Source organism: Choloepus didactylus, chromosome X, assembly GCF_015220235.1.
Source record: "Choloepus didactylus isolate mChoDid1 chromosome X, mChoDid1.pri, whole genome shotgun sequence".
Taxonomy (NCBI): Eukaryota; Metazoa; Chordata; class Mammalia; order Pilosa; family Megalonychidae; genus Choloepus; species Choloepus didactylus.
The window spans coordinates 14,002,804-14,023,462 of NC_051334.1; the positions used below are offsets into that span (position 1 = coordinate 14,002,804).

The following is a 20,659-nucleotide window of genomic DNA, read 5'->3' on the forward strand; positions in this document are numbered from 1 at the left end:
TCTTACTGCCTTGTTATGGTCTCTTTGAAATGTTCTTTTATTGTATGTTTTTTTAAATTATTTTATTTTATTTTTTATTTTTCATACAGTTGATTTAAAAAAAAAAAAAAAAAAAAACAAGGAAAAAATATGCATAGCCCCCTTGAGGAGCTGGTGGAGAATGCAGGGGTATTGGCCTGCCCCACAGCGATGGTTGCTAACATGCCCACAGATATAGGGGACTGGTGGTTTGATGGGTTGAGCCTTCTACCACAGGATTTGCCCTTGGGAAGACTGTTGCTGCAAAGGAGAGGCTAGTCCTCTCTATAATTGTGCCTAAGAGCCTCCTCCCGAATGCCTCTTTGTTGCTCAGATGTGGCCCTCTCTCTCTAGATAAGCCAACTTGAAAGGTGAAATCACTGCCCTCCCCACTACATGGGATCAGACACCCGGGGAGTGAATCTCCCTGGCAATGTGGAATATGACTCCCAGGGAGGAATGTAGACCCGGCATCATGGGATGGAGAACATCTTCTTGACCAAAAGGGGGATGTGAATGGAAATGAAATAAGCTTCAGTGGCAGAGAGATTCTAAAAGGAGCCGAGAGGTCACTCTGGTGGGCACTCTTATGCACAGTATAGACAAACCTTTTTAGGTTCTAATGAATTGGGGTAGCTGGTGGTGGATACCTGAAACTATCAAACTACAACCCAGAACCCATGACTCTTGAAGACAATTGTATAAAAATGTAGCTTATGAGGGGTGACAATGGGATTGGGAAAGCCATAAGTATTGCACTCCCCTTTGTCTAGTTTATGGATGGATGAGTAGAAAAATAGGGGAAGGAAACAAAGAAACAAACAAACAGACAAAGGCACCCAGTGTTCTTTTTTACTTTAATTGCTCTTTTTCACTTTAATTATTATTCTTGTTATTTTGTGTGTGTGGTAATGAAGGTGTCAGGGATTGATTTTGGTGATGAATGTACAACTATGTAATGGTATTGTGAACAATCGAATGTACGATTTGTTTTGTATGACTGCATGGTATGTGAATATATCTCAATAAAATGAATATTAAAAATATATATATACCATTTGCAATACCAATGAAAAAAAAATGTAGCTGAAATATAATGGGAACACACAGGATTAGAAAGTAACCCACTTGTATTTAAACAAGGCAGAAAGAAAAGAATAGAGAAAGCAAGAGCATTTATTAAAGGCAAATGCTGGTGCTTGTGGCAATGAGCTAATAGATGGAGATTTTTGTAGAAATTGTGGAAGGACTTTCTGGGATCCTTCAAGTTCTATAGGGACTGATGATGCCAGTGTCTTATAATGTTTAGTAAGTTCATGTGAAAAAGAAAGTGCCTGAGATAAAATTCAATGTCCTGAGTTCTCTGAACTTCCTGGTGAGCATCTCTCTTTGCTTCTGGTTACTGGAATTTCCTGACAGCATGGCCCCCAAACGCCAGTCTTCACTCCTGCCTCAAGCAAAGAAAGTAAAGCTGCTTCCTGCCCCCAAGCCAGGGGAAACATCAGCCGCTCTGGACTTGCCAAAAGGAGAAAAAGAACAGCAGGAAGCAATTGAACATATTGATGAAGTACAAAATGAAATAGAAAGACTTAATGAGCAAGCCAGTGAGGAGATTTTGAAAGTAGAAGAGAAATATAATAAACTCCGCCAACCATTCTTTCAGAAGAGGTCAGAATTGATTGCCAAAATCCCAAATTTTGGGGTAACAACATTTGTCAACCATCCACAAGTGTCTGCACTGCTTGGGGAGGAGGGTGAAGAGGCACTGCATTATCTGACCAGAGTTGAAGTGACAGAATTTGAAGATATTAAATCAGGTTACATAATAGATTTTTATTTTGATGAAAATCCTTACTTCAAAAATAAAGTTCTCTCCAAAGAATTTCATCTGAATGAGAGTGGTGATCCATCCTCAAAATCGACTGAAATCAAATGGAAATCTGGAAAGGCTTAACAAAACATTCAAGTCAAACACAGAAAAAAGCCAGCAGGAAGAGGCAGCATGAAGAACCAGAGAGCTTCTTTACCTGGTTACTGACCATTCTGATGCACGTGCAGCTGAGTTAGGAGAGGTCATCAGAGATGATATTTGGCCAAATCCATTACAGTACTATTTGGTTCCTGATATGGATGATGAAGAAGGGGAAGGAGAAGATGATGATGAAGGATTGGAAGATACTGATTAAGGAGGGGATGAGGATGAAGGGGAAGAAGATGAAGATGATGATGAGGGAGAGGAAGGAGGATGAAGGAGAAGATGACTAACAGAACACTGATGGATTCCAACCTTCCCTTTTTAATTTTCTCCAGTCCCTGGGAGCAAGTTGCAGTCTTTTTTTTTTTTTTTTCCTCTTGTGCTCAGTCACCCTGTTTTTTGAGATCTCTTTTCTCTCCTTTACACCATGGTTCTCAACTTATTTTGGGGGAAATACCTTGCACAGAATACAGTGGGAAAAGAATCTCTACCCATTTCTGTTCCAAATTCATTTTTATCCCTTCCTGTCTCAACAACAACAAAAAAAACTTTATGGAATCAACACACCACTGGGCTCTGTGGGAAAAAAGAAAAACCTTCTGCTTCCTTCACTCTGCTGGAAGCTGGAGGGTGCTAGGCCCCTGTGTAGTAGTGCATAGGATTCTAGCTTTTTTCCTCCTTTCTCTGTACATTGGGCTCCGAGATTACAGTGTCTCTATGTGAATGTGGACAGTTAGCGTTTACCAACATCTATCTGTCTACTTTCTCTTGTTTAAAAAAAGAAAAAAAAACTTAAAAAAATGGGGTTATAGAAGGTCAGCAAAGGGTGGGTTTGAGATGTTTGGATGGGTTAAGTGGGCATTTTGACAATATGGCTTCTCCTTGGGCATGTTTAATTGTGATGTTTAATGGACATCCTTGCAGTTTAAGATGACACTTTTAAAACAAAATTCTCTCCTAATGATGACTTGTCCTGCCACTCAATGGGAGAATCAGCAGAACCTGTAGGATCTTATTTGGAATTGACATTTCTCTATTGTAATTTTGTTCCTGTTTATTTTTAAATTTTCTTTTTGTTTCACTGGAAAGGAAAGATGATGCTCAGTTTTAAACATTAAAAATGTACAAGTTGCTTTGTTACAATAAAACTAAATGTGTACACACACAAAAAAAAAAAGCCAATCCATTTCTGGTATACAGTATTTTGTCAGCTTTAGCAAACTAAAACGCTGCATATGCCTCAGGTGGGGTCCCCCTAAAAGCAGACATTGAGATAGGGGTTTGAAATTAGCTAATTTGGGAGATGATCCTGGGAAGCTCTGCTAAGGGGTAGGGAATATGAAACAGAAAAGGGAAGGAAACCAATTTTAGAATGCATTCATGAATGGATGATCATATGGGCAAATGAGGCTCAATCCTGCTGGGTGTCTCTGGGAGATGGTATCGAATAGGTCTCAGAGTTGTCCTAGATGAGGAACAAGGAAGCTAAACATCTATTTACCAATGCCATCCATCGTTGGTTGAGGGCAGCTTCCAGGGGCATTCAATCCCGGCCACCCCTGGCCTGCTCTGCAAATGGCTAAAATACAAGCTTACCCCTGCAGCCAGAGGAAGACCTCGGAAAGAGTGGCAAGTGCATCAGGTAAGAAGCAATTGGCATCAGTGAGCACTGGAATGGTGAGTCCCTAGGGGTTATGGGAGGATGGGTGGGAAACTGACTTCATTTGCTCTGATGTGCTACCTAGACCTGTTCAGCCTAGTCTGCTCTCCTGCACTAGGCTCTGGTAGGGTTCTGCCTATATAATATCCAACTGGCATAAGACAACTAACTTGCACTCTAATCATCCAGCATGGTTGGCATGCTTTCTTCTGTTTTCTAGGAACAGTTTCAGAAGGATCCTTATAACTTAGTGAGCATAATCAGAGAAGGAAAAGACTAAACACATCAGTGAAAATGCAAATGATATTGGAGTACTCTTATTTCCTGACCTGGTGGATGGATTCTTTTTTTTTATTTTTACAATTTTTTTTTCTTCTTCCCCAATTTTTCTACTCATCCATCCATAAACAAGACAAAGGGGAGTGTGGTCCATATGGCTTTCCCAATCGCATTGTCACCCCTCATAAGCTACATTTTTATACAATCGTCTTCAAGATTCATGGGTTCTGGGTTGTAGTTTGATAGTTTCAGGTATCCACCACCAGCTACCCCAATTCTTTAGAACCTAAAAAGGGTTGTCTAAATTGTGCGTAAGAGTGCCCACCAGAGTGACCTCTCGGCTCCTTTTGGAATCTCTCTGCCACTGTAGCTTATTTCATTTCCTTTTACATCCCCCTTTTGGCCAAGAAGATGTTCTCCATCCCACGATGCCGGGTCTAGATTCCTCCCCGGGAGTCATATTACACATTGCCAGGGAGATTCACTCCCCTGGGTGTCTGATCCCATGTAGGGGGGGAGGGAAGTGATTTCACCTGCCAAGTTGGCTTAGCTAGAGAGAGAGGGCCACATCTGAGCAACAAAGAGGCATTCGGGAGGAGGCTCTTAGGTACAATTATAGGGAGGCCTAGCCTCTCCTTTGCAGCAACAGTCTTCCCAAGGGTAAATCCTGTGGTAGAGGGCTCAGCCCATCAAACCACCAGTCCCCAATGTCTGCGAGCACATCAGCAACCATCGAGGTGGGGAAGCCCAATTATCCCTGTATTCTCCACCAGCTCCTCAGGGGGGCTCTGCATATTTTTTCCATCGTTTTTTTTTTTTTAATTAACTCTTTCTTTTTTTAGTTCAAGTATATCAAAAAAAAAATGTTTAAAAACATACAATAAAAAATTTCAAACAAACCATACAAGGGAGTCCAACATGTTCCTACTCTACCCCAAGAAAATAACCTAATATAGCAACATTTCTGTGAACTTGTTCCTACCATACCCATCAGAAATTAACAAACCATAGTCATTCCTGGGCATTCCCAGAATGTTAAATTTACCCACGATACCTTACCTGTTCTTATTGGGTTATCATTCTCCCTTCATTAATTGCTCTCTATCGCTAGTTCCCCGATATTCTATATTATAAACCATTTATTTTAAGAGTGTGCTGTTTAACCTCCATGTGTTTGTGAATTTTCTAAGTCTCTGATGGTTATTGACTTCTAATTGCATTCCATTGTGGTCAGAGAATGTGCTTTGAATAATTTCAATTTTTTAAATTTATTGAGGCTTGTTTTATGCCCCAGCATATGGTCTATTCTGGAGAAAGTTCCGCGAGCACTAGAGAAGAATATGTACCCTGGTGATTTGGGATGTAATGTTCTATATATGTCTGTTAAATCCAATTCATTTATCAGATTGTTTAGGTTTTCAATTTCATTATTGGTCTTCTGTCTGGTTGATCTATCTATAGGAGAGAGTGATGTGTTGAAGTCTCCCACAATTATTGTGGAAACATCCATTGCTTCCTTTAGTTTTGCCAGTGTTTGTTTCATGCATTTTGTGGCACCATGATTGGGTGCATAAACATTTATGATTGTCATTTCTTCTTGTTGAATTGCCCCTTTTATTAGTATGTAGTGGCCTTCTTTGTCTCTCATATCATCCTTGCATTTAAAGTCTATTTTATCTGAGATTAATATTGCTACACCTGCTTTCTTTTGGCTGTAGATTGCATGAAATATTTTTTCCATCCTTTCACTTTCAATTTCTTTGTGTCCCTGTGTCTAAGACGAGTCTCTTGTATGCAACATATTGAGGGTTCATATTTTTTGATCCATTCTGCCAATCTATATCTTTTAATTGGGGAGTTTAATCCATTTACATTCAACGTTATTACTGTGAAGGCATTTCTTGAATCAGCCATCCTATCCTTTGGTTTATGTTCATCAGATATATTTTTTCCCTCTCTCTCTTATTGTCCCTTAATGAAACAATATTGAATCTCTTTAGTACTGAACCTTTTTCCATATCTCTCTCTCCTTTCTTTGTTTCTCTGTCTGTAGGGCTCCCTTTAGTATCTGAAGTAGAGCAGGTCTCTTGTTAGCAAATTCTCTCAGCAGTTGTTTGTCTGTGAAAAATTTAAGCTCTCCCTCAAATTTGAAGGAGAGTTTTGCTGGATAAAGTATTCTTGGCTGGAAATTTTTCTCTCTCAGAATTTTAAATTTGTGATGCCACTGCCTTCTCGCCTCCATGGTGGCTGCTGAGTAGTCACTACTTAGTCTTATGTTGTTTCCTTTGTATGTGGTGAATTGCTTTTCTCTTGCTGCTTTCAGAACTTGCTCCTTCTCTTCAGTATTTGACAGTCTCATCAGAATATGTCTTGGAGTGGGTTTATTTGGATTTATTCTATTTGGAGTTTGCTGGGCATTTATGCTTTGTGTTACATTGTGTAGAAGGTTTGGGAAGTTTTCCCCAACAATTTCTTTGAATACTCTTTCTAGACCTTTACCCTTGTCTTCCCCTTCTGGGACACCAATGAGTCTTATATTTGGACATTTTATTTTATCTATCATATCCCTGAGGTCCATTTCGATTTTTTCAATTTTTTCCCCATTCTTTCTTTTGTTCTTTCATTTTCCATTCTGTGGCCCTCAAGGTCACTGATTCATTGTTCAGCTTCCTCTAGTCTTGTACTATGAGTATCCAGAATCTTTTCAATTTGGTCAAGTTTCTTTTATTTCCATAAGATCATCTATTTTTTTATTTACTCTTGCAATTTCTTCTTTATGCTCTTCTAGGGTCTTCTTCATGTCCTTTATGTCCTGTGCCATGCTCTCATTGTTTGTCTTTAGTTCTTTGATTAATTGCTCCAAGTACTGTGTCTCCTCTGATCTTTTGATTTGGGTGTTTGGGTTTGGGTTATCCATATCATCTGTTTTTTTCATATGCTTTAAAATTTTCTGTTGTTTTTTGGCCTCTTGGCATTTGCTTTACTTGATAGGGTTCTTTAAGGATATGTAGGATTATTCAAAGACAAATCTCTGAATTGTCAGATCGACAGCTTGGTGGCGTACACTTTCTCTAACCAGCAGATGACGTCCGCGAGTCACCTATTCCCCTCAAATGAGTTCTCCCCAACTTTGTCTTTGTGGTGTGTGGGGGTCTGATTCTTGTGGAGTCCAATTGGTGCACCAAGTTTGGGTGTGTTGTTGGTGCTGTCTGCCCTGAATGTGGGGCCTGTGTCTGACCAGTTAGGGAGGGAGGGCAGCTTTAACAATCAAACCTCCCAGGTGTTCCTGGAGATTGAAGGATGTTGCAAGAGTCTAAACCTTCATTTCAGTCTCACCACAGACTGTCTCTGCCGCTGACCCCCAAGTCCTTGGTATTGGCATATGGTCTGTGGGATTTTCGAGTGGGTCCCTCTTCCAAGCCATGCCCTTCTAGGGCCTCTGCTGAGGGAAGGTTGTGCTGCATCACAAGTGCACACCATCCCTCAAGGGAAGTTCTGGGCCACCGGGCTGTGTAGGTGCATTCCCAGCCTGTTGTAAGGATGGCTGTGTGGGGCATGTTAATTTCCCCCTTTTCACACAGCTCCACCTTCCCAGCTCCAGGACAGTTAGCTGCGGGTGCGCAAAAGGCTATTGTCCATGCCAGATATTGTGGAGTGTGCACGTGTTGTTGGAAACACTTCCTGTCACACTGGGTTTTTTGGCGGGGCTTTGGGCTGTGGCGCCGGCGCCAGGCTGGAGCATTCCCAGCCCACCAGGAAGATGGTTGCAAGGGGTGTGGTTATTTTCCCCTTTTGGCTCATCTCTGCCTTCCTTGCTCCAAGACAATTAGCAGCGGGTGCATGAAAAACTATCTTCCACACCAGATATTGAGGCATTCGCACAGCCCGTTCCTGTGGCGCTTCACTGCATGGTTCTCGCTACCATATCTGCAGGCACTTTTGGGTTTTTTACAAAGAACTAGTCCACCTGCAAACACCAACCCACGGTTTCTCCATGCCGCAGTGTGGCTGCTGGATATTCAGCAGGTTTACTCACTCGTTTCAGAAAGCAGACTCCCAGTTTCACCAAGTGCACGGTCCCTGTGGATTTAGCAGACCTTGTCCAGCTGGTGCAGCACTGGAAGTGGTGTTCTGGGTGATTTTCTGGCTTTTGTCTAGTATTTTTCATGGAGGTGTTTTATTGCCCTGTCTCTCCTAGCCGCCATCTTAGGTTCTCCTCCTGGACTCTTAATTCTAATGTTTCTTTCCCAACATTTTGAAAGCTTACTTATCCCAATGAACCTCATCACTTTCAATCTGGATTTACAAACAAATTACCATTTATCAGCAGAAGTAAAGGAAAAATCCATTAGCAGGAAAGGAAATGTCTCTGAAAGTGATATTGGATTCAGACACCTCAGCTTTGGGCAAGGTGAGAGTTTCCAGTACTGCAGTATGACTTTTTTTCTTTCATCTTGATCTCAAAACTAATTCACTATTATTTGAGTTTATATGAATTGTAGATGACAAAATGATTATTTCCTCCAAGTAATATTAATGAATTTTGCAAATCTCTTTTGCAGCTGGAGCCTGAAATGGTGACATTTTTCTTTTTGGTTCTGCCATCTCCCATTCTTTCAGCAATCCCCTTTAACATTCCAAACCAGTGTTCCTACATTGCAGTGGAAAGCAATGGTGTATACTGGAATGGGGGAGTATTTAGGAGATATGGGTGGAGCACCTTTTGTGGCTCCTCCCAGGTCTTCTGGCCATGCTCTGAATTTATATTCTTTTCTTTCTATGGAAGAAGTTGTATGTTTACAGAAAAATCATGCATAAAACACAGAGCTCTTATATACCAACCTGTTATTAACACCTTGCATTAGTGTGGTACACTTGCTGCAATTCATGAAGGAACATTTTTATAAGTGTACTAATAACCATAGTCCATGGTTTACATTAGGGTTCACTGTTCGTGTTGAATGCTCCTCTGTTTTTTTGGTTTTTGCTTTTTTAAAAAAAAAATTTTATTCTAGTAACATATATACAACCTAAAATTTCCCCTTTTAACCACATTCAAATATATTTCCCTTTTGCTCACCTCTTAAAAGTCTATTCCAGAGGGAGGAGCTAAGATGGCAGCATAGAGAGGAGTGGAAGACTGTTAGTGCCCCCTGGAACAATTCACAAATGACCAAAAAAACTAGTAAATAACCTGGAATAACTGCAGGGAGAAAAACGTGACTGTCCACTCATCATCCACCAACCTGAATTGGGAGGAATGTCCAAGATCGCAGCATAAAATCTGTAAGTAAAAACTGCAGACCCACGCCGAGAGCCAAGAGCCGAGAGCCCCTACCTCATGGAAGCCTCGCGGTGCTAGAGAGCAGAACTCTCCAAACAAGCTAGTGTACCTCAGCCCAGCTCCAACTGGGGTTTTAATGTTAACTGCTCAATACAGACAGCGAATCTCCAACAAGCAGACAGAGGCTTTTGGTGACAACTGACCTTGGGAGAGTCAGGGGACATATCTGTCTCAGGATGGGGAGCCCAGAGGATCAGGTGCTATCTCTGGCTGACAGGTGAATCTGGGAGCTTTCTGTCCCTTTCCCTCTCTGTGGAGAAAGCCTCAGCCATTTTCAGCCCACAGTGCTTTGCAGTAAAGAAAGCCTCAGCCATTTTTAAATCGCAGCACTTTGACCAGCAGAGTCAGATAAACAAAGAACTTATTGATATGCAATGACTTCTCTGGAAGGGGCATAGCTTCCCAAGAGGAAATGGAGGGGCCCAGCTCTACTACCTGCCTTACCGGAACCAGACCCCAAAGCTTGGGGGAGGAGAGCCACCGGCCACACCCCCTTGCACCAGCCGGTGACAGGTTGACAGGTGCACCTGCCAGGCAGAAAAGCACAGGTTGTGTCAATCCTCTAAGAAAAACCATCAGGGAAACCAGATACTGAATATTCCCTCCTTCTGTGACCTGAGCCTGTTCTCATCTGGGAAAACCTGATTGGGGTGGCCTAGGAGTTCAGATGCCTAGACAACAGAAAACTACAACCTACACTGAGAAAAACGAAGTTATGGCCCAGTCAAAGGAACAAACATACACTTCAACTGAGATACAGGAATTTAAACAACTAATGCTAAATCAATTCAAAAAGTTTAGAGAAGATTTGGCAAAAGAGGTAAAGGCTATAAAGAAAACACTGGGCATACATAAGGCAGAAATCGAAAGTTCAAAAAAACAACTAGCAGAATCTATGGAAATGAAAGGCACAACACAAGAGATGAAAGACACAATGGAAACATACAACAGCAGATCTCAAGAGGCAGAAGAAAACACTCAGGAACTGGAGAACAAAACACCTGAAAGCCTACACACAAAGGAGCAGATAGAGAAAAGAATGAAAAAATATGAGCAATGCCTCCGGGAACTTAAGGATGAAACAAAGCACAAGAATGTACGTATCATTGGTGTCCCAGAAGGAGAAGAGAAGGGAAAAGGGGCAGAAGCACTAACAGAGGAAATAATCAATGAAAATTTCCCATCTCTTATGAAAGACATAAAATTACAGATCCAAGAAGCGCAGTGTACTCCAAACAGAAAAGATCTGAATAGGCCTATGCCAAGACACTTAATAATCAGATTATCTAACAACAAAGACAAAGAGAGAATCCTGAAAGCAGCAAGAGAAAAGCAATCCATCACATACAAAGGAAGCATAATAAGACTATGTGCGGATCTCTCAGCAGAAACCATGGAGGCAAGAAGGAAGTGGTGTGATATATTTAAGATACTGAAAGAGAAAAATCACCAACCAAGAATCCTATATCCAGCAAAGCTGTCCTTCAAATATGAGGGAGAGCTCAAAATATTTTCCGACAAACAGACAATGAGAGACTTTGTGAACTAGACACCTGCCCTACAGGAAATACTAAAGGGAGCACTACAGAGTGATAGAAGACAGGAGTGCATGGTTTGGAATGCAATTTGGGGAGATGGTAGCACAGCAATGTAAGTACACTGAAAAAAGATAACTATGAATACAGTTGAGAGAGGAAGGTTGGGAGCATGTGAGACACCAGAAGAAAGGAGGAAAGATAAAGACTGGGACTGTGTAACTCGGTGAAATCTAGAGTGTTCAACAATTGTGATAAAATGTACAAATATGGTCTTTTACGAGGGAGAACAAGCAAATGTCAGTCTTGCAAGGTGTTAAAAATGAGAAGGCATTGGGGGAGGGATGCAATCAATGTAAACTAGAGATTGTAACTAACAGACCCATTGTATTATGCTTCCTTTAATGTAACAAAGGTGATATATCAAGGTAAATGCAGATAAGAGGGGGGGATGGGGAGGCGTGTTAGACACTTGACATTGGTGGTGTTGTCTGACTCTTTACTCTACTTTGATTTAAGGTTATCTTTCCTTTTGCTGCTTCCTAGCTGTCATTTTTTTTCCTCTTTCTTTTTTCTTTTTTCTCTCTACCTTCTTTGACTCTCCCTCCTGCCTTGTGGAAGAAATGTAGATGCCCTTATATGGATAGTGGTGAAGGTGGTGAACACATAAATATGTGACCATACAGAGAACCATCGATTGTTTACTTAGGATGGAATGTATGACATGTGAACAAAACCATCTAAAAAAAAATGGGTTGATGAAGAAACCTCGAGGGCAATATACTGAGTGAAATAAGCCAGACACAGAAGGACAAATATTGCAGGGTCTCATTAATAGGAACTAATTATAATATGTAAACTCATAGACATGAAATATAAAATACCAAGATATAGGACGAGGCTAAAGAATGGGGAGTGGTTGCTTAGTGTGAGCAGAATGTTCAACTAGGATGAACTTAAATGTTTGGAAATGAACGGGGGTGTTGGTAGCAAGATGCGAGAATAACTAACAGTGCTGAATGGTGCGTGAATGAGGTGGAAAGGGGAAGCTCAGAGTCATATGTCACCAGAAGGAAAGTTGGAGGTCAAAAGATGGGAATGTATAAAACTGAATCCTATGGTGGGCAATGTCCATGATTAACTGTACAAATATTAGAAATCTCTTCCATGACCCAGAACAAATGTATGACAATACAATTAGAAGTTAATAATAGAGGGGCATACAGGGAAAAAATATATACCTATTGAAAACTATATACTACAGTTAGTAGTATTTCAACGTTCTTTCATAAACAGTAACAAATGTACTATACCAATACTACGAGTCAACAATAGAGGGTGGTTGGTTAGGGATATGGGAGGATTGAGTTTCCTTTTCTTTTTCTTTTTTTTTTTTCTTTTTTCATCTTTTGCTTTATTTCTTGTCTGGAGTAATGAAAAGTTTCTAAAAATTGAATAAAAATTAAGTGTGGTGATGGATGCACAGCTGTATGAGAGTACCAGGGGCAACTGATTGTACAATTTGAATCTTTGGATAATTGCATGGTCTGTGAACAATCTCAATAAAAATTTTTTTAAAAAGTCCTATTCCAGCTCTCTTTCATGTATATAATGAACTAATTCACATCAAGGTATAAATAACTCAAAAGAGCTTAATGTTTTAAAGCTCTTTGCATTTTAATAAGCAATGTGTTATTAATGGTGATATGTTGGAAAGGCTGCAGAAATATTTTTTGTGGGAAGCCCTTCAAGGGCATCCCCAAATCCTTCCATTTTGGTGACCCCCACTTACATCCTGTGATATCAATTCTAGAGGGCATCCCACAAAAACATCCTAAGAAAACAGAACAAATTGTCATTGTGAATAAGGGATCGGATAAAATTAAAATACCCTTCTCTGCAGGGGGGTCCCATTCAAGTTTGATTTCTACAGGGTTCTATTGGTTTATCCTGTGATGGTCCAAAAGAAGAACCACATAGAGAAGAAATCCTGAAAACTAACTGAATAGTAATTGTATGTGTGTTTAGGAGGAGGAGGAGTCTCCAAAACAAAATAAGAGTTGTGGAGCAGAATTCAGCCTCAGAAAAGTAATTTCCCAGAGACTATTCAAGCTGTCATATGTCATCTAAGGCATAGACTGTTGGTTGTTCCCTAATAACCATTCTCCCCCTCTTCAAACTCATGATTTTTAACTGGGCACTTGGCTGCCAGATAAAGACTATATTTCCCAGACTCCTGTTCAGTTAGACTGGCTGTGTGACTAAGTTCTGGTCAATGAGCTGTAAATGTGATCTCATCTGAGAACCTTTCTTATGAGCTACAAAGAGTTCTCTCTTTGTCCCTTCTTCCTACCCCCACCCTTTTTCATCCTGCTGCTTGACATGTTGATGTGATGGCTCTAGCTCCTTCTAGAACTGTTTGGATGAGGGCCACACCCAGGTATGGGAGATTGGAGAGCTGGAAGTAGCCTGGGCCTCTGAGGCTTGTAGAGCACAGCCACCAGACTTCAAAGAGAGAAACACAGAAATTTCTATTGGGGATTTCTGTTACAGCCAAACTAATCCTAACTGATATACCATCCAGTTTTTAAAATTTAAATTTTGACTCCTTGACTTGACATAGGAAATAATGATCATCATGCAGACACATTCCCAGGTTGGAGAGCTAATTTTATCACATGTGTAAATACCCCAGTGTGTTACTCAGATGTGGTTCTTTTTTGTTTTTTAACATTCTTCTCTCTTGTCATTTCATTATGATCTTTGCTGCCTATATAATTGGAGCATCAGAGGAAAGTGACAAGAATGTCTAATCAATATAAGAACATGCTAATTAAAAATAATAATAATAAAGAGCAATCAGAAACCTGAGTTTAATCTTGGCTTTGTCTGAACATTATTAAGCCAAACTCTTTTTGGAATCTGGGGAAAATGAGAGGCCAACAAGGTGCTAGAAATCTCTGTAAACCCCTGTTCCATTCGAATAAACAAGTGAATGTGCAAATGAATCCCAGAGGGTTTAATGACCTTTGGATTCCAACATAAATTACAACCTTAAGGCTGAAATAAAACCCAAGAATTTTGTCATGAAGCAAGAAAGTGGATGCCCAAAATGACAATTTTTGAGATTGCATTTTGTGGAAATCACCTCATAAATGGGCAGACATACATAGCTTCACACAGTCCAAAGGCTGATCATGCTACGTGTACCAGTTTGTATATATAATGTCCCCCAGAAAAAGCCATGTTCTTTGATGCAATCTTGTGGGGGCAAACATATTAGTGGGGATTAAGTTGGAACATTTGGATTAGGTTCTTTCCATGGAAATGCACCCCACCCAACTGTGGGTGATAATTCTGGATGATTTCCATGGAGGTATGGCCCTGCCCATTCAGCATGGGCCTTGATTAGTGCACTGGAGCACTATATAAGCTCAGACAGAAGGAGCAAGTTTGCCACAGCCAAGAGGGACACTTTGAAGAATGCACAGGAGCTGAGAAAGGAGCTGCAGTTTACAGAGACATTTTGGAGATGGCCTTTGAAAGCAGACTTTTGCTCCGGAGAAGCTAAGAGAGGACAAACTCCCCAAGAGCAACTGAGAATGACATTTTGGAGAGAAGCTGAAGCCTAGAGAGGAATGTCCTGGGAGAAAGCCATTTTGAAACCAGAACTCTGGAGCGGATGCCAGCCATGTGCCTTCCCAGCTAACAGAGGTTTTCCAGACACCATTGGCCACCCTCCATTGAAGGTACCCTTTGTTGATGGACACTTTATGGCCTTAAGACTGTAACTTTGTAACCAAATAAACCCCCTTTTATAAAAGCCAATCCATTTCTGGTGTTTTGCATTCCGGCAGCATTAGCAAACTAGAACACTATGTCAGGTTTTTCTAGATATAGCTATATTTTTGAAGGTCAAGATCCAATTTCAAATAATGACAGATGTGAGGGAATGACACTGTTCTTCATTTGATGACAATATTATTTCAGTATAAAAAAGCCACCTTAGGAAAAGTAGGCCCACAAACTTAACTACCCACGTTGTTTCCTAATGAGTTAAAATAGGGGTCTACCATTTTCCGTTGACACATCATTTTCATTCCCTGCCAATGGTTCCTGTGATCCTCCTAGACTCTTGGGAGTTACCCATGAAACAGTGTTCTCAACCTTGGCTGCACATTAGAATCTCTGGGGAGCTTTAAAAAAGACCCAGGCCCAGGCCCAATCCCAGACCAATTGAGTCAGAGCCTCTTGAGGGTTGGGCTGGGACACCAGCATTTTCTAGAATCATTCACATGATTCTAACGTGCAACCTGGGTTGAGATCCCCTGAGCCAAAAGAATCCCAAGGAGAAAATGTTTGGAAACCATTTTGGATATTAAACCCTTATCAGATATGGGTTTAATATCCAAAATATATTTTAAAAATCCTACAACTCAACAATAAAAAGACAAACAACACAATTAAAAAATGGGCAACAGACTTGAACAGATGTTTCTCCAAAGAGGAATTACAAATGGTTAAAAAACACACGAAAAGATGTTCGACATCACTAGCTAATAGGTAAATACAAATCAAAACCACAATGAGATATCATTTCGCACCTTCTAGAATGGCATTATAAAAAAAAAACAGAAAACAAGTGCTGGAGAGAATGTGGAGAAATAGAAACACTTATTTACTACTGGTGGGAATGTAGAATGGAGCAGCCACTTTGGAAGGCAGTTTGGTGGTTCCTCAGGAAGCTAAGCATAGAATTGCCATATGATCCAGCAATCCTATTACTAGGTATATACTCAGAAGAACTGAAAGCAGGAAGTGAACAAACATTTGCACACTGATATTCATAGCGGCATTATTCACAATTGCCAAAAGATGGAAACAGCCCAAGTGTCCATCAACTATGGATGAATGGAAAAACAAACTGTGGTATATACATACAATGGAATAATATTCAACAGTAAGAAGGAATGAAGTTCTGAAGCATGCAATAACATGGATGAACCTTGAGATCATTATGTTGAGTGAAATAAGCCAGACACAAAAGGGCAAATATTGTATGGTCTCACTAATATGAACTAATTATCATGAGCAAACTCTGGGAGTAAAAATCTAGAGTATAGGTTACCAGGAGATAGAAAGAGGGTAGAGAATGGGCAGATGATGCTTAAGACATACAGAATTTTTAATAAGGTTGATTGTGAATGTTCAAAATGACTAGAGGTGATGGTAGCACAATACTGTAAGTATAATTAACAGTGCTCAGTGTGAGTATGGTTGAAAGGGGAAGTTTAGGGTCAGGTATGTCACTAGAAGGAAAGCTAGAGGATAAAACATGGGACTGTATAACATAGCAAAACCTGTTGTGGATGATGACTGTGGTTAATTGTACAAATATAAAAAAGTTCTTACATGAACTAGAACAAATATATGTCACTATTACAAGGTATTAATAACGGGGTGGCATATGGGAAAAAATAGAATTAATGCAAACTAAGGACTATAGTTGACAGTAACATTGATATTCTTTCATCAGTTGTAACAAAGGTACTATACCAAAGACAAGTGTCAATAACAAGGGGGGATAAGGGGTATGGGATTTTTCTTTTTCAGAGCAATGAGAATTTTCTCAGATTGATTGTAGTGGTGAATGCACAACTCTGTGATTATACCGAGAGCCATTGATTGTACAGTTTGGATTGATTGTATAGTGTGTGCATAAAACTGTTTTTTTTTAAAAAGGAACTAAAAGCCACCTGTCTATCTAGAGTAGCCCCACATCTTGCTTGAATTAAAATATACTGAAAGGTAATCATGTCGTCCCTTTTCCCAGGCATACAACATTTAGATTTCCCTCTCACATTCTCATGCCCGCTTCATTTTAGATAAAGGTACCAAGAAAAACATTTTCCCAAAATAGTCCCCTTTCACAGTTGTGCAGTTTCTGGTTTGGCTGCAATCTTCTCTAAGTAAAGCCCAATTTGTCCTTGTCAGGAGAGAAAAGAGAAGAGGTTGAAACAAGGCTGAGGAGCAGCTGCCTCTTGGCCAAGACTGGGGATGGAGAGAACTAATCAGTACTCTCTCCCGCCCCTCCAAGGTCATCCATCTCCAAAGTCCTTGGCCTCAGGTGAGGGTACAAGCCTACTGGTGTTTCCAGAACCGTTTCTAGAAGGAACCCTGAGTAATCAATAGGGGCTGTCCTACTAGACCAAAATCTCACTGAAACGTGAAAGGAAATTAAATGCTAATGCTGATAACACCTTTTAGACATTCCCACTCACCTGGAGTCTTGCTATTTGAAAGCAGTCTCTTTCCTCTCTAAGCACTAAGGTGGTGGGAAGTGGGGGAGAGGAGGGGAGGATGTTAGATGTCCAAGCAGCTTAATCACTGAGTGATGAGTAGTTCCACATGAATTTCTAATCCTGCTTCATCTAAAAATTTGGAAAATAATTTGACTCAAATCCCAAACCTGCTTCTCCATCTCTTTGCTACATGATGAAATAAAAAGCTGGAAAGGGACCATTCATAAAAGAGATAATGGTGTGTAACAAATTAAAGAATTACACATGAGTGTCTGTTAAGTTGCATAAATTTGATTAATCAAATTTTAATATTTTCCTTGCTCTCCAACCTAATCATGAATCAGAGGTTTTCAGTAATTCTAAGAACAAGGAGAATTTTCATATTCAAAATGATATACTTGAAATGTTGGAAATGTTTAGACAAAGTCATTAACTGAATGAGCACTATTTACAAAATTTCAAAATGTAAAATGAATATCACTTTCAGATATTCAAATAAAAGGCATAAGACATTGAGCAAAATTGTAGTTGACTTTTGATTATCTATACACATGGAAAAGAAAAGGTGACCTGAATAAACGGAGAGTTAGAACATGTGTCTGAAAAGGAAGATAAATGACAACTCTTCCAAAACAATATATAAATATAATATCATTCCAATCAGCATGAAAATGGGAATTTTTTAATGACTGAAATGATTTTAAGGTTCACATGGAAAGAACAAATATAAGAAAATTAAACCAAGGAAAAATTATAGAAACAGAGGGAGAGGGATAATTTACCTTTCCAGATATTAAAATTTACTGTAAAATCTATTGTCTAGTATCCACATAGGAAGACACAAATAGATGGTAGAAAAACAGAATAGAGAATTCAGAAACAGATTCAAGTAAATATGTGTTCCAACCCAGGTTTCAAAGGGCTTGGGTCAATGCAGCCCTAAGACCAAAGAACATGCTAGGTAGGGAGTCAGACATGGATTTATTAGGACTTATGAACAGGAGAAGATTCTTCCTGGTGGCAGCTGGCTGTAAAACTGAAGTCAGTGCTCAAAAGGGGTGGGGGTGTGAAGGGACAACTTATAAGGGTTTAGGACAATGACATTTCATAGGGTATTACAAGAGAGTTATATCAGGGTCTCATGACGCAGGGGTCTGGAGATTTGTTATCAACAGTGATTGGGGGGGAGGGGCGCAGGCATTTCAATGCTTTGTTTACGATACCATCTGTATGTACTTTCTTCCCTAAAGAGGTCTGATGACCTTCAACTTCTGCCAGTAAAATCTTCTGCCAGTTCTTGCTGGTTGTTCAAAGATTTTGTTCTCTGCCCATTAAAAAAATTGAGATGTCCACATTTTGCTCACTGACTTGAAGGAGTTTTTAGTAAAGTCTGAATAATAGCCCTTTGTTCAATATATGTATTGAAAATATTTTTTCTCTTTATGTGCCTGGCTTTTTCACTGTCTTAATGTTGTGCTTTCATGATCAGAGGATTTGGTTTTAATGAATTCCAATTTATCAATCTTTTCCATTGTGATAGTGATATTTGTAGCTCAGCTGACAAAAGGTTAGTATATTCAGAATATATAAAGAACTTCTAAAAATCAATAGAGAAGAAAAAAATCAATTTAAATATGAGCAAAAGACATGAACAGGTATTTCACAGGAGAGGAAAAATGAATAGGCAATAACCATATGAAAAGATGCTCAACTCATTATTAATCAGGCAATGCAAACTGGATACCATTTTATACCTATCAGGTTGGAAAAAAATTAAAAAAGTATTTAGTGAAGATATGGAGCAATGAAACTAATACACTGGTAATCGTGGGTGAAAACTGGAACAACAGCTTTGGAATATAATATGGCATTACCTTGTAAAGTTGAAGGTAATCCCTGTCAGTCACTTCCCCCTCCCACTCCCCCCCTCGGTAACTATCTTTCCTAGAAAAACTCATGCACATATGCACAAAGAAATTGTATATCAGAATTATAAAGATGTAGAAATGACAAATGTCCATTGACGGCACATTAGACAAATTATGGCATATTCACACAATGGAACATACAGAAGCACAATTAAAATAATATGCATCAACTTGGATGAATCTAAAAATTATAACATGAAGTGTAAAAACCAATTCTCAGAAGTCTACATGCAGTTTGTAACTATATAAATGTCAAAATCATATGAACCTTGTCAATATATTGTTTGGAAATACATACATGTGCAGAAACATGATAAAATTATCTGGATACTAAACCATCATCACAAGGGAGTGATGATAAAATTCAAACTAGCAGTTACCCTGGGTGGGAAGGAATTCAACTGGCAGTTGCCTACAGGGGCCCTGAAAAGTTTTGATAGTATTTTAGTTCTTAAGGAGGATAGAGGGGTACATAGGTGCTTCTTTCATTATTATTTCTATATTATATAAATGCTACATCTACTCTATGTATGACTATTTCATAACAAAAGATTTTAAAATATTATGCAGCCATAAAAGTAATATTTTTAGAAGACTCTGAAATATGAAAATTACCAATATCTCATATATGCTTTTACATGCATAGCATATTTCTGGAAGGATACACAAGAAAGTGCTAACAATGGTTGTTATAGAAACTTATTGTCTGAAAATGCTCCACTTGCCCCTCTAGGTCTACCTTTCACTCTTGTCCATCTTGCTTGAAATAGCATTCATCAACTGGCTCCCTTGCCTTATAACTTCCAGGTAAATTCAGCCAATTAGAGGCACCAGGATGGAAAGTGAGATTTAGGTATTTATTTCCCTAGCTCTTTCTCTGCCTGCTGGCCCAGGATTGCCAATGGGTCCCTATAAGAAAGGCCACACCACCTGTTGGCTGCCCCCCTCCTAAAGCTATAGCTGCTCTCTTTGGGTTCTGGTAACCACTAACTCCCTTGCCATTCAAGCCTAGAATGCTCCCCAATGCTGCTACTTTGTTGTACCTTGTTTGCCTTAATCCAAACCATTGTAGATAGCCCCTTAAATAAATGCTCCCTGTGGTGGAGTGAATTGTGTACCCTAGTTGGAACATGTTCTTGGACTTGGCCTGCATTTTGGTGGGTGAGAACCCATTGTAAATAGGATATCTTAAAAATGTTATCTCAGTTAAGGTGTGGCCCAATGGAATCAGGTTGGGCTTTAATCCAGATTACTGGAGTCCTTTATAAACAGAGTGAAAATCAGACAGAGAAAGAAAAGTCAGAAATCAATAGGACATGGAGGAGAAAGTAGACGATACCATGTGTGTGGCCATGGGACAGAAAAGCCAAGGATCAAGGATCACAGACAGCCAGCCACAGAATGCAACAGTCTTCAGGGAGAAAGCATTGCCTTGCAGAAACCTCAATTGGACTTCTCCTAGCTTCAAAACTGTGAGCAAATAGATTCCTATTGTTTAAGCCAATACATTGTCTGGTATGTGTTTTAGCAGCAGAGTAACCAAGACACTCCTCAATTATCCCATTTGAGTATACTATCTGTTTCCTGATGGACCCCTGACTAATACTCTTATTTTTAA

The 20,659-nt window shown here is 39.7% G+C and overlaps 1 protein-coding gene and 1 pseudogene across 4 annotated transcripts in view; one reads left to right on the forward strand and one right to left on the reverse strand.

Moving 5' to 3' along the window:
- Window positions 1-20,659, reverse strand: part of CTPS2 (CTP synthase 2) — a 383,279-nt gene that overhangs the window by 211,734 nt on the left and 150,886 nt on the right. The window lies entirely within an intron of this gene.
- Window positions 1,427-2,283, forward strand: LOC119523831 (annotated as a pseudogene).